This window comes from Myotis brandtii, unplaced genomic scaffold (assembly GCF_000412655.1).
Source record: "Myotis brandtii unplaced genomic scaffold, ASM41265v1 scaffold112, whole genome shotgun sequence".
NCBI classification, from domain to species: Eukaryota; Metazoa; Chordata; class Mammalia; order Chiroptera; family Vespertilionidae; genus Myotis; species Myotis brandtii.
The window spans coordinates 1957413-1971537 of record NW_005353838.1 but is presented as its reverse complement, the minus strand read 5'-3'; the positions used below and the strand labels follow the sequence as shown (position 1 = coordinate 1971537).

Genomic DNA, 14125 nt, shown 5'->3' with positions numbered 1-14125 from the left:
TACCCCCCCCCACCCCCGGAGCTACACCCCACCAAATCGCAGTCAATGCTGCCAAGACCCCATGGCGGCCCACAGCCCAGCCCAGCCCAGAAATGGTCGCTGTGGGTACGGGGTAATGATGTCACATAGCAACACCCAGCTTCCTCTCCCTAGCGACTAGCCTCCTTGGAGTTTCTTCAGCCCAGGAACACAACTTGCTTTATAGCCAGGTGCAAACATTTTACACTTTAACCAAATGTTTGTGAAGCATTTTCACATGCCTCATCTCATTTGATCCTCACAGAAGTCCTGGAGTAGGTAAGTAGGAGACTCGGTAGAGTCCTATTTTCTTTTCTTTAGCTGGAAAAAGGAGATTTAGAAAGTTTAGAAACCTGACCTGACCGAAAAGAAGTAAGAAATGGTGGAACTTGAAAATGACCTCAGGTTTTCTCACTGTGCAGAATATAGTCAAACACTGCTACAGTTAAATATTTTACCCTTGTTTTCCCTGCGTGATCTACAATAATAATGTGCTTTGTGTTGATATTTATTGCTGTGTTGCTGAGAATTACCTGAAAGAGAAGTTGGGGTGCTTCACTGGGCTGGAAAAAGTTTAGCTAAATCAGAAAGGAGGTCTAATTAAGCAAGTTCATTCTCTATACATAAAAGACTAAGTTGACTCGCACATGTGCAATGAATATAAAGCTCTCGCTGGTGCCAATCTGTCATTGTCGATCGTGAATTTGGTTGACACTTCTATTATAGAGAAAGGGCGAATAGCGATATTAAAATATTTCTTCTAATTAATTTCCTTTCAATGTGCATGAATCGATGCACTGGGACACTCATATGTAGTATAATTTTTATAGTGCAAAGCCAAGGAAAACCAATATTATTTAGAGATGTTTACATGCTGACTTTTTTTCCTTTTTAAATAGCAAAGAAATGATAAAACAAAATTTATTATAATAGATAACTGAACAAGAAGTAAAAAGCAGGTTAGAGGAGAAATAAAATACATATGTGTTAGAATTATTTTACTCCCTCTGTCCCATAATAATAGTAGCAAGTGAATATTTAAACGGGAATTATTGGCGAATGCAGCTGTAAGTTATGTTGTAGCGCAAAATTGCGAAGCCTTCAATCAAAATCAATGTTTCATGACATCTGTCATTTGTTTTGACACATCTTTCAATTTTTAGGTTAATCTAATTATTATGAATTATAACTATTTTTTCTAATTTCATTTGCTGATCGAAATCAATTGTTTTATTTCAGTTGAATATCAACCCATTGTAAAAGTAAGATGAAAAAAAGAGAGTTTTCAAGCAAAGATCGAGTTGCGATTGTCCAGTTCTTGATGCATCAAAAGAAAAAGGAAAAGTTGCAGAAAGGTGCAATTACGTTAGCTGCAAAACAATTTAAGTGCAACAGAATGACCATATCAAGAATTTGGAAACGTGCTTCCGAAAATAATTGTCAAGGAGAATCTTATGCTAATGTTGATTCTTTGAAAAAACAAAACTGTGGACGTAAATGCAAAGATTATGGAGAAAAACTTGAAAAACTTAGACATATTCCTCTTAGCAGAAGAGGCACCATATTAGCCTTTGATAATATTTCTCCTGAAATACTGGATAATACGTTTCTGTCACTTCAACAAGTTATGCTGGAAGCAATGAAGAACGATGGCTCCAATAATTTTAAGCTCACACATATAGGGAAAGCAAAGCTTCGCAGCCAAGGGATCCTACCTACAAGTTTAAAATGCAGTAATGAAATTACTGAAAAATCCAGAAACTATCTGAACACTCAAAATAAAAATTAGGAGTACTATTTTTAATTTATTGTTTAATTTAATATAGTTTTTTAATAATAAATGTTGTGTTCTATATTTATTTTCTTTTGCTACTATTATTATGGGACAAATTACATTCATCAACTGCTACTATTATGGGACAGAGGGAGTAGTTCTTTAAGGTGGTGATACTTTCATAGATATTAATCACATTACTATTCATAACTTACATATTCAAATTTTTAAATATTCAAATAATATATAAAATTAAAATCAGAATGATGTAATTTCGATGGTCACACTTTTTTATGGCTCATTATTTACCAAATAAGGTTCTAAATAATTAGCACAGATGTTCTAGATGTAACTTCTTTCTATGTTAGCTCTAACATTGCACCTTTCTGCAATGGTAACCAGATTTTATAGTTTAGTCTTGCTGCTTTCCTCTCCTTTAATATATATACAGTGGGGCCTTGACTTAAAAGTTTAATTCGTTCCGTGACAGAGCTCGTAACTCAAATTACTTGTATGTCAAATCATAAAGTGAACGAGTGAGACACGTGATGCTGGGCTGATGTTGTGGCGTTCACTGTGACATTCGCTGCGCCAGCTAGCGGTGGGGTATCTGAAGCTGGCTCGTAACCTGAATTTTAGCTCGCAACTCAAAGCAAAAAATCGGCGGAGAGACGGCTCGTATCTCGAAAAACTCGTTAGTTGGGACACTCGTAAGTCAAGGCCCCACTGTATGTATGTATATATATATGTATATATATATATTAATACATACATTAATACATAAGATTAAGATGTTCTTATATCTTTCCTTAAACAATTCTCTCAGCTTTCAATGTTTTGACTTTCTCCTGTTGTGTATACAAATCCTCTTCATCTCCCTTGTGAGGACTGATTCCACCAGCATCAGCTCTCCCATTCCATGTTACTTGTACGTTCAGTGTAATCTGCATCCAGCAGGTAGGAAATAGTCAAGCTGTAATGGTGAAGCAACTGTCTTTCCTACTACCATAAAGACTACACGTCAATCAGCCTTGGAGCAAGCTTTAATGAGAAAGTGAGAGTACAAAGCCCTGGCAGAGTAAAGCAACCTCCTGGCAAGGACTAGCTTGCAGCCAGAATAAGAGATGCATAGAACATCAATGGATTAACCTACTTTAGCAGGAATGTCTGGTCTTTCAGTTATTAGAGTCTGTTCTCTTAGCCTCATCTGGATGGAAAATGTCATCAATTCCTCAGGAAGGACAAATTAAAAGAATATTTCAGCTCTCCATTTCATAGCATTAATATTTTGTGGCATATAATTTTCCTTATCCCATTATGTACCTTCATATTGTCTCAATTAGTTCCTAAGTTGCCTTCATACAGTACTAAATTAAACACTTCCTGTTGCCAATGTTGTTATAGTTAGCTAGATCTACTCCATTATTGCAATCAAGATTTTTGGTTTCCATAGGAACAAAGTACAGCATTCTTTACAAAGGCTTATGTCTGTAAATGTGAGCTTCAAGCTCAAAGATAACAGTGTGATTCATAAGTAGTCATTTAACAATGGCACACAAGGTTTAGGGTCATGAAGGCGGTGGGAATGGTCTACTCTGGCAGGGAGGAGTGTTTTATTATTGCACTCCATTATTTAGACTTGGCAGTGCATGGAGATAATATAAAGACTATTTTCCAGTCAATTTTATTATTTTCAAAATTCTCTTAAAACAATGTACCTTTTTATTTCCTGCATCTGTGATGGACCACTCTCACCTCATCATCATCCCACCTTCTGTTTCTCCTACCAGATTGAAACTTCTTTGAGGGCATGAATGAAATCTTATTTTTGGATCACAAAGCCTAATGTTTAGTAGATTCTTAGTAGATGTTTGTTGAAGAAAGGAATTTCATTTGTTAGGATGTGCTTGGTGACATGTAACCAAACATCCAATTTACATTGATATTCACAAGGAAGCAGACACACTGGCTCACAAGAGAAACTTGGTTTAGTCCTAACCATGTTATCTAACATCCACTTTCCTTTATGCTTCTCCACTCTAACTTCTGGGGTGGCCGAAAGTAGGTTTACAGTTGTTCACATGGAAAATAATACAATAATTACGACATAATAACACAATAATAAACTCTGTGCTTTGCGTACTCACAACTGTAGACCTACTTTTGCCCCGCCCCATACAGATACTGTCTGGCTGCCAACAACTCAAGAAGCAACAGAAGTCCTCGTCCATGACCAAGAGAATAAATAAGAGTAATTCCTGAAACCACACCACAAGAGTAAAGAAGCTTCTTTTCCTTATCTTGTCCTCACCCTTGAATCAGCAACACCTAGAGCCAGGCGAGAAAGGAGCTCCTCCCAGCGCCTGGAAGAAAATCTGCACTATTCATAAAGGCCTGATTTGAAGCCAAACTTTGTAATAGTTATATGACACAGGAAAATTAACTAATTTCATGAAGCCATGGTTACCTCATCCATTTAATAGTGATTATGCAGTATTAACTTCAGGAAACAAAATGCAGGTAAAGAACTTAGCACACAGTGAATAATGAATGTAAGTGCCTATAAGTCCATACTTTACCACATACGCATTCAAAATCGACATTGTGAGTGTCAAGGGGATCTAAAGAGCTAAAAGATAAATTATTGGAATTATATATTTTAAAACCTGCATTGCTTGTGAGAAATATCAAAGGAGTGGGCATCATTAATTGCTTTAACCCTGTAAAATGAATTTATTAGAATGAGTTAATTGGTTTTATTAAGAGTCCTAACATCTGGATTTGTTTTTAGTTGGGTTTATGCAATTCCTTATATTTATTAATCTGCTAATTCTGCATGAGCAATAGAGTTAACTGGATGTGCTGACCCTGTTAGTGAGGTGGCTTTCTCCATTTCCTACCTACACCACCTTGAATATTTACTACATCTTGAAGAAAGAGACATACATGTACTGCAGTGATGACAAGATGTTGATAAACACTTTCCAGGCATGGATTACCTTTTGACATAGCCCTTCCTGTACTTGGGCTACATTGATATGCTATTCACATCTTCAACGAAACAATATTTTTATTTTTCTTAAGTATGGCACTAAATATATTTTTGGTATTAAATTTTCATTTCAAATGTCTCAAGAGACATGGTTATAGAGTGAAAAGCAAGTGGATTTGGAGTTGTCAGTGTGGGATTTGAAATCAGTTGGCTGTGGTTCAAATCCTGGCATTTCTACCCACTAGCTCTGTAGCTTGGACAAATAATTTTACTTATGCTATTCTTCAGCTCTGCATCAATAAAATGGAAGTAGGTAATAATATTACCTACTTCAGAAAGTTGCTGTAAATGAAATGTATATGAATGTTTCTTCTTCTACTCCTTCTTCTTCCTCTTCATCAAAATCATCAAAATCTTGATTCAGAGATAAATCTACCATTTACTAGGTGGCCATTGGCAAGTTACTTAACCAACCTATGCCTCCATTTTCTTACCTTTTTAAAAGTTATAGTTGTAAATACTTCCTAGGAAAATTGTAAAATTAAATAAAGTAATATATCTAAAAAAGCACTTTGGACAGAGTAGAAGCTCAGTGAATCATCAACATTATTTCTTTCCCTCCTGTCCTCAACCCTTTTTTTTCATCCTTTAGTGATTTTATATGTGTTTATACACACACACACACACACACACACACACACACACACACACACACACTCACACACACACAATCTGCAGTAGACGTGTGTATTTTTTTTTCCACAACTAGCTTTGAGTCAGTAAAAATATTTCTCAAATATTATGCTACATATTATCAAATATAAACAGTTCCTGCTAAGAGGCAAAGGGAGAAACAGATTGAAATTCATATCTCATTGCTCTTGCTCTGTGGTTGGACAATTGAGATGTTTAGCTGTATGTTGGGGCAAGAGGTCTCTAGATAGTCTATTGGAATTTCCTCTTCCAAATACTGGAGTAAGCAGAGGCCAAGGAAATATATTAAAAAGGCATGGCTCCCAGAATTTATTGGCAAGTCCAAAGTAATAAAAAAGCAAAATTTGATATAACCCGGGGCTCTTCATACTATCATTTTTCACCTTTGCCACATCCTCTCTCGCTGACCTAAGCTATTTCTCAGTATGGTTTTGGAAATTGGGAGAGGGTGTTTAATGCCTTGCTTGAGCATGCTTTCACTAGGCTCAGGATGATTTATATTTCAGATTGTATTCCTTTCTCTAGAGGTAGTTGGAATATTGTTGGAGTGATTTGTTAAAAAAATATAAAACCATGTGCAAACTCAGTTACTTGAAGAAAGAGTGAGAAGGTGATGGCAGCGTAAGCAGAAAGGGAGGAGATAAAATACTGAACATATAAAAAATGAGAAGGGGCAGAAATATGGCAATTATTAATGAGGTATTAGAAAATAGTTGAAAATCAAGCAAGGAAAAATGGATGAGAAAACACATATAGAAAGAAAAATTGTAAGAATCAAAGATGCAGAAAGAACAAGATAAAAAGAAGTAAACTGACTTTGAGTACATCTTTCTGTCTCCTCTTTACATTATCTGCTTGATTTAATAGAGCAGAGTTTCAGGGATAGTATTTGAAGGAAATTTTAGAAGATAATTTTTCATAATTTATTTCAGTTCTCTACGATCCACATTTAAGGACTTTTAAAAGAGTGACCATTGTGGCTGTCAGGGCTGCCTGCACAACCTCTAATGCCCTCAGGAACAAATGGATCACGCTGCTGATTTCCTGACCAAGGACTCACATGATGCATGGGACTCTCACTCATATCATTTGCTTTTTTGCTGATGTCTGAGTAATCTCTAAAGTTTACCACGCATTCAGGACAGAAAACGAAAAGTTGCTATTGCCTCAAGCAATAATGGCCTGGAAATTGCTTTAACTTGATGTTACAGCAGCAGCCACAAGCAAACAAACTTGTAAACTGGTAGGAAATGAAATCAAAGACCACTGCTATTTTTTTTTCCTTTATATCCTGGCTTGGATGAATAATGACTGGACCAACACATGTTTACTTCCTGACTGATTGGCTCTAGAATATATCACTGGGGAATTTATGCTGCAGAACACTCCCTGGACTTGTGTTTCTGAATCTTTGCAGCAACCAATAATTTTTATAGACCCATAAATATGACTCTCAGATGTCAATAAATCAATGAGGCCAATGTCCTGCCTGTGCACAAGGGGTGGGTGACATATTGCTTAAGGACTTGAACAGCCAGGGCTCTTCTGACTCACTCTATGACCTTGAACTTACACTGCCTGCTGCTTACTTTCCTGGCTTTGCAGGCTTGGTAATATTACGTAGGTTAAACCAGGAAATGGCAAAATGCCTGGTGCTCTCAAGTGAAGTTAGTCTAATAACGTAACCATGTCAATGGCCTTTGCCTAGCACACTGGGGAAGGGAAAGGGATGACAAGATTTCACAGATCCTATCAATCACTATAAAATCTCTCTCATCGCCGAAACCGGTTTGGCTCAGTGGATAGAGCATCGGCTTGCGGACTGAAAGGTCCCAGGTTCGATTCCGGTCAAGGGCATGTACCTGGGTTGCGGGCACATCCCCAGTAGGAGATGTGCAGGAGGCAGCTGATCGATGTTCCTCTCTCATCGATGTTTCTAACTCTCTATCTCTCTCCCTTCCTCTCTGTAAAAAATCAATAAAATATATTTTTAAAAAAATCTCTCTCATCAGCCTTGTTTGTGGAAACCTGAGCCAAGAGATTAATGGCCCTGAAGAATGTTAAGTTCAATAGTAGAATGATGGTCTTGAGTCCTCATATTGACTTCATTGGCAACCGGCTCTGAACTCTTGGCAAGTCATTTGAAATCTCTCTGTGCCTCTACTGCTAATCTGTAAAATGGAGACAGCATGCCTTACAGGACCATAGTGGCAGTCAAACTGTATTCAGTTAAAATGGTTTTCAAAAGATAGGAACTACTTAAGCAAATGAGGCACCAAGAGGTAGGCTACTACAATGGTCATCCACCTAAGTGATTGTGTAGGTGCCCATAGACTCTCCTCATGTGCCTGCCTCCGGAGATCCTGCTGATGAGAAAGTCAGGTTCTCTTCTCACCTCCACCCAACAACTCTCCTACACGTGCTCTCACAGGTATCACAAATCAACCTCCTCATGGTCAGATCCAGCAGACCCTTTTCAGTCCAGCCACACTTACTGACCAGACTTCCCTTTGCCTTAGTCTTTTCAGGAATAAAATGGGAGTAAAAATTGTTTCTAATCATGATGGGTACATGCTATTATACATTTCTGCAAATCCTTAGAATGTGTAACATCAAGTGTGAGCCCTAATGGAAACTATGGACTTGGGGTGATAATGATGTGTCAATGCATGTTCAAATGAACCACTCACTGGCGGGAATGGCAAATATGGTGGAGGCTATGTGTGTGTGTGGGCAATAGGTATATGGGAAATCTCTATACATTCTGCTAACTTTTGCTGTAAATCTAAAACTTTCCTAAAAAAAAAAAAATAAAGCCTGTTAAAAAAAGAAAACCCTATCTAACTCTTAGGGTGTTATGAGAATTACCATCCCAAATATGGTAAACACTAAAAAAAAATGGTGGCTGTTATCACAGCATAATTTTAAGGAATTTCCTAGACAATATTCCTTGCTTCCTCTTTTTTTTTCTTTTACTTTATTATCTTCTTTATAAGACCATGACAGATTATTGTTACATCAACAGAGCGCCAAAACTACATGTACCATAAGAGCAATACCTTCCTTTTAGGACACTTTATTTGCTTATTTATATAAAGCAAATAACCAATTCAATGGGTTCATTTTACTCCCTTTTCTATCTCTTTTCCCTTCTCTATTCAGTTATGGGTTTCCCACCAAATGGACCATTGCTTTTGTCCTACGCAGACACAGTAGGGACTTACAGTGGAAGCAGCTGTTCTGCTGAAGTTACAGTCACACTATGTGATTCAGCAGTTTCCATCCCACTAGCTTATTTCCAGGGGAGTTAAATCCTGGACAGTGGTAGATCTTACTGCGTGGCGGCTTCACTGCTGCGGAAAGGCTCACCAGGATTTAATTCTGGCCATCTGCTGGAAGCTTAAAACTGTAATTGTCTGCAGTGAGTGCTGTGAATCCAAATAGATTCAACTTCTAATTACGTCAGTACTACTCACAACCCTTACTGTTTTTCTTTTTAACGTGGTGCCCCCAAATGAGGAGATTTGACAGCAAGTTCTACCACAATATTTCGCAATATCAATAAAGCTTATTCACATGTCCAATTTACAATTTTATTGCCTCTTAATGTATTCTACTTTTGGCTACGGCGACTGTGTGGACTGAGTTTACAGAAATATTCCATCATAAAACGTCTGTTCCAATTAGAGGCATTTTGCATTTGTTTTGTCACAATGGCATCCGGTTTGACACTCAACTTAGAGACTGTTTTGTTCTTGGCCATGTTCATATAGGAAGCATTATAACAGTTGCAATGCTGTGTATACAACACTGCCCTTCAAGTCAGTACAGCAAGGCTTAACAAAAGAGCTTCAGCAAATCATCCAAGGTCAAAAGTAAAGCACAAGTTTCTCAAGTAAATTCTAAAGACTGAAGGGACCCAAATTTTGCCACCCTGAAGTTCTTGGGATGTTGATTTTAAGCTATTAAGAAACAGAAGACTCAGAACAAACCTTTCCTGCCCAAGAGATTCAGACAGAGACATCTGCTTCAGGAAGGAGATCTTAGGATGCTGCCTTAGCCAAATTTTGAATTAAGTCAGGGGGCTTCAGGCTAGATACCCCCTGGCCCATTGTTTCTGAGTTGCTAACAAGGATTTCCCTTCCTTGTATGTTCCCCTCTTCCTCAACTACCTGCAAATTACCCATTCTCACTTCTGAAATCTAATTCCCCCCTCCTTTCTCCGTTGTCCAAAAACATCTTTTATACCCAATGTTGCCTCATTGTCTTTGAAATTTTCATGCCTATGTACATTCCCCACAATTTACACTTGGATTTCTCCTGTTAACCTGTCTCGGGTAATTGGATAGTTAGCCCAGCCAGAAGAACTTAGTGGGAGGAAAAGTATTAATATTTTTTTAGCCCCCACTGGACTGAGGAATGGGGAAAACAGAATCTTAGGAAAAGACAATTGGCAGCCAGGGCAAAGGGGTATAGAAACAAATGCACTTACAAGTAGAGAGCCATCAGCACTATTATTCTGATTCTGAGGCATTTGCCCATGAGGCAGTCTATAAGCAGAAAAGTGAAACAGCAACATTTATTCACTACTGATTAGCTGCCAATTTTTGCCAACTTATTTAATCATTTTACAGATGGAAAAACTGAGCTTCAGAAAGATTAAATATTTGCCCAATTTAATGCAGCTAGTCACCAGTGCAGCTGAAATTCTAACCTAATTGCAGAACCAGACATCTTAATCCCTATGGCTCAGTGGTTAAGGTTGTGCTCACCAGAGCCATTTTTTCTAGGGTTCAATCCCCCACCCCACCACTTACTAGCTTGAGTGACTTACATAGTCTCTTACAACTCTGTTTTCCTCTTCAAAATGGGGATGATACTAGTTGCTATCAACTGTTTAGGTGTTTTATTTTTATTTTTTTTAAATCTTTATTGTTCAGATTATTACAGTTGTTCCTCTTTTTTCCCACCATAGCTCCCCTCCACCCGGTTCCCACCCCACCCTCTGCCCTTACCCCCCCACACACACACTGTCCTCATCCATAGGTGTACAATTTTTGTCCAGTCTCTTCCCGCACCCCACACCCCTTTCCCCCAGAGAATTGTCAGTCCACTCCCTTTCTATGCCCCTGATTCTATTATAGTCACCAGTTTATTCTGTTCATCAGATTTTTTATTCACGTGACTTTTAGATTCACTTGTTGATAGATGATGTCCGTTTTGTCTTTTAGTTGTATTTTTGAAGTGGTTGTGCGAGGCAGCAATTTCAGGTGTTTACCTATGCCACCATCTTGGTTTCTCCAGTTTAGGTGCTTCTTAAATGCATATGTTGAAGCCCTAATCCCCAATATGATGGTATGTGGAGATGGAGCCTTTGGGAGGTAATTAGATTTAGATGAGGTCATTAGGGTGGGGCCTCAATGATAGGAGTAGTGTCCTTATAAGAAGAGGACTGGACCTTCTCTCTTCCTGTAAGAATACAGTGAGGAGGCAGCTATCTGAGCTAAGAAGAGAGTGCTTACTAAACACCCAATCATACTGGCACCCTGATCTTGGACTTCCAGCTCTAGAACCGTGATAAAGAAATTGTTTCCAGCCATCCAGTCTATAGTATGCTGCTATAGCAGCCTGAGTTGACTAAGACCCTAGTACCTTCTTTCATAGATTGTTATGAGGATTCATTGAGATAGTATTTAGAAAGCACTGAGTATAGAGTATGGTGCATTGTAAGTACGTAATAAATGTTAGCTTTTAGTATCTGTAGAAGCACCAGCTACTGCTTTTGTGTGTGTTGCTTTTAGGCTAATGGGAACAAAATAACACATTTCTGACAAAACTTCAGAGTTGGAACATGTTTTCAGAAACTGAGATTTATTCTCTCACCTGTTCAATAATAACATATTTGCTACTCATTATTGCTTGTATGGAAACACATGGTGGTGGTAGAGAGGCAGAGAGGTATGGTGTGAAGGACAGACTAGCTTCAATCTCAGCTCTGTTAACAGCTGTGTAGGCTGTGATAAACCAGTGAAGTCTTCAAACCTCGGTCTCTGCTTTGGAGAAAGAGTTCTGAATATTACCCCATATCTCAGGAGATGATGGGTTTGAAAGTATTTTGTAAACTGTAAAGCACTGTACAAATATTAGTTTCTATGTTAACACAGTGAGAGGTTTGGAAGAAGCAAGAAAACAATACCTTGCTAGTAAAGTTTAAAGAGCTTTCTAATTTGGGACTTGAGAACCATTAGGAACTGAGACATGCTGTACTAAATCTAGTTTAAAACAAACAAAAAATGTTGAAATGTGATTCAACCTAGAAAAAATGTAACTTGGTTTACATGGAGAAAGGACTCTGAAATAGATTTAGAGACTCCTAGAGAGCAACATTGTGGATGAGCAGTGGTTATAGTAAGTCAGAAAATAGATTTGAGCTTTTACAATGTCAAGCAGCATTTAAAAGGGCAGTCCTATTCTACACTTTTATCAAGAACAATGGACTCCTTTTTTTCCTGGGACAATGCTGGCCCAGTACCCTACTGGGCACTACAGGTCAGCTATAAGGCTAGTGTGTGGATGCCTCATTCACCAGGCAGCAGGCATACATACACGCATGCAGGCAGGCATGGACCCTGAGATTCTGTCTATGAAGGAGAAAGGGTCTAATTGGAGGAGGAAGAGGTAGGGAGGGTTTGGCCACCACCTGCTGCTCTGCAGGTCAGTGGTATGCCCTTAGCTCTTTTCATGCTTTTCCTGAAGGGATTTTTCCCTCTTCACCTCTGTGCATGATTCTTTTGGATCTGTTTGTATCTGATGTGAGGCTAAGTGTATAGAAAGAGGGTAGGAAAGAGGAGACCACTGAAAATACATCACTCAAGATGGAGGGACATGGTGATTGATAAAAATAAAGCCAAACATATGGTAAGGCAACATGTTGAAGCATAAACCCAGATTTCATTTATTAAAAGTGTGAAGAAAAGCCTTAAAAAATAGGGAGAGGGAGAAATACATGGAGCAGACAATTTTTACTCAGCAGAAGGTTCCTCGGCTGTCCCTGGCGAGGTGTGTCTCAGTACACAATCCCAGGCTTTCGTCTTCCTCCCACACCTATAAATACAATCACTGAGCAGGTGCTCCATTTTTACACAGGGCTTCCATTTTTACACAGCTCTCCCCCAATTCCCTGGCATCACCCTTGTGTTCACTATTTGCACCTGCAGTTTACAGTAGAGAAGGGGTAGTGGTGTTAAGAATATACAAGCAATACCCTAGGGTATATTGAGAAGTAGGTAAAATTTGCTTTCTACCCTCCTCCATCATTCTTGTTAGCACCCACCACTTGCCCATTCAACAAGTTCATCTCCTACTAATTCTCAGGTGGCCTTCTGAGTGGGCAAGACTGACTTCCACTGACACTCCTTCATGGTCCAGGCCTTTCCCTTTAATCTCTTCTCTCCCATTGACTCCCCCCTCTGAAGCCCCCTTCCTCTGGTCTTTCTAGAGCATTAAAACTAATCTAACAGGCCCAGCCAGTGTGGTTCAGTGGATGAGCGTCGACCTATGAACCAGGAGGTCACATTTTGATTCCTGGTCAGGGAACATGGCTGGGTTGCAGACTTGATTCCCAGTAGGGGGCATGCAGGAGACAGCCAATCAATGATTTGCTCTCATCATTGGTATTACTATTTACCTCTCCCTTCCTCTCTGAAATCAATTATATGTATATATTAAAAAACAAGTAACTGATCTAACAGGCTCTTCCTTTCTGTCTGGCCACAGTTATCAGGTAAGCCATGGACACCTACACGTACATCCAGGAGCTATGGAGGAAGGACCATCCTGATGTAAACTGCTTCCTTCCCAGGGTGCACTGCTGGCACTACTGCCAGCAATCTGTGCTCCACAGAGCCCCCTTCCCCTCCGGCTCCATAACGCACACAAGCTGGGATACAGGGCCAAGGGAGGTTATGTCATATATCAGATTCATGTGCATTGTGGTGGCTGCAAAAACCCTGTTCCATAGGTGTGACCTATGGCAAGCCTGTCCATCATGGTGTGAACCAGCTAGAATTCACTCCAAGCCTTCAGTTTGTTGCTGAGGTGTGAGCTGGATGCCACTGTAGGACTCTGTGGGTCCTGGATTCTTATTGGCTTGATGAAGATTCCACAGCAAATTCTCTGAGGTTATCCTCATTGATCCATTCCATAGGCTATCAGAAGGAATTCTGACACCAGTGGATCACCAAACCAGGCCACAAGCACAGGGAGATGCAAGGGCTGTCGTCTGCAGGCCGCAAGCACTGTGGCTGTGGAGAGGGCCACATGTTCCACCACACTATTGGTGGTTCTCGCTGTGCAGCCTGGAGAAGACACAATACTCTCCAGCTCCACTGTTACCACTAATATAAGTAATGTTTGTAAAATTCTCACCTAATAAACAATTTAGGGCAGTCAAAAAACCCTAATCTAATAATTACAGAGCTAAGGTGCTAATGATTGATAATGACTTAACGGGCTAGCTAGTCAATTTATTTAAACAAAGAATACACAGGCGTGTTAAAATAAGAGTGAAAATTTAAGAAACTTGGATTAAAAAAAAAAGAACCTCCCAGCATTTTAATTTGTATATT

At 39.1% G+C, this 14125-nt stretch overlaps 1 protein-coding gene and 1 pseudogene across 2 annotated transcripts in view; one reads left to right on the top strand and one right to left on the bottom strand.

Moving 5' to 3' along the window:
• Nucleotides 1–14125, bottom strand: part of B3GALT1 (UDP-Gal:betaGlcNAc beta 1,3-galactosyltransferase, polypeptide 1) — a 388127-nt gene that overhangs the window by 118857 nt on the left and 255145 nt on the right. The window lies entirely within an intron of this gene.
• Nucleotides 13289–13903, top strand: LOC102246165 (annotated as a pseudogene).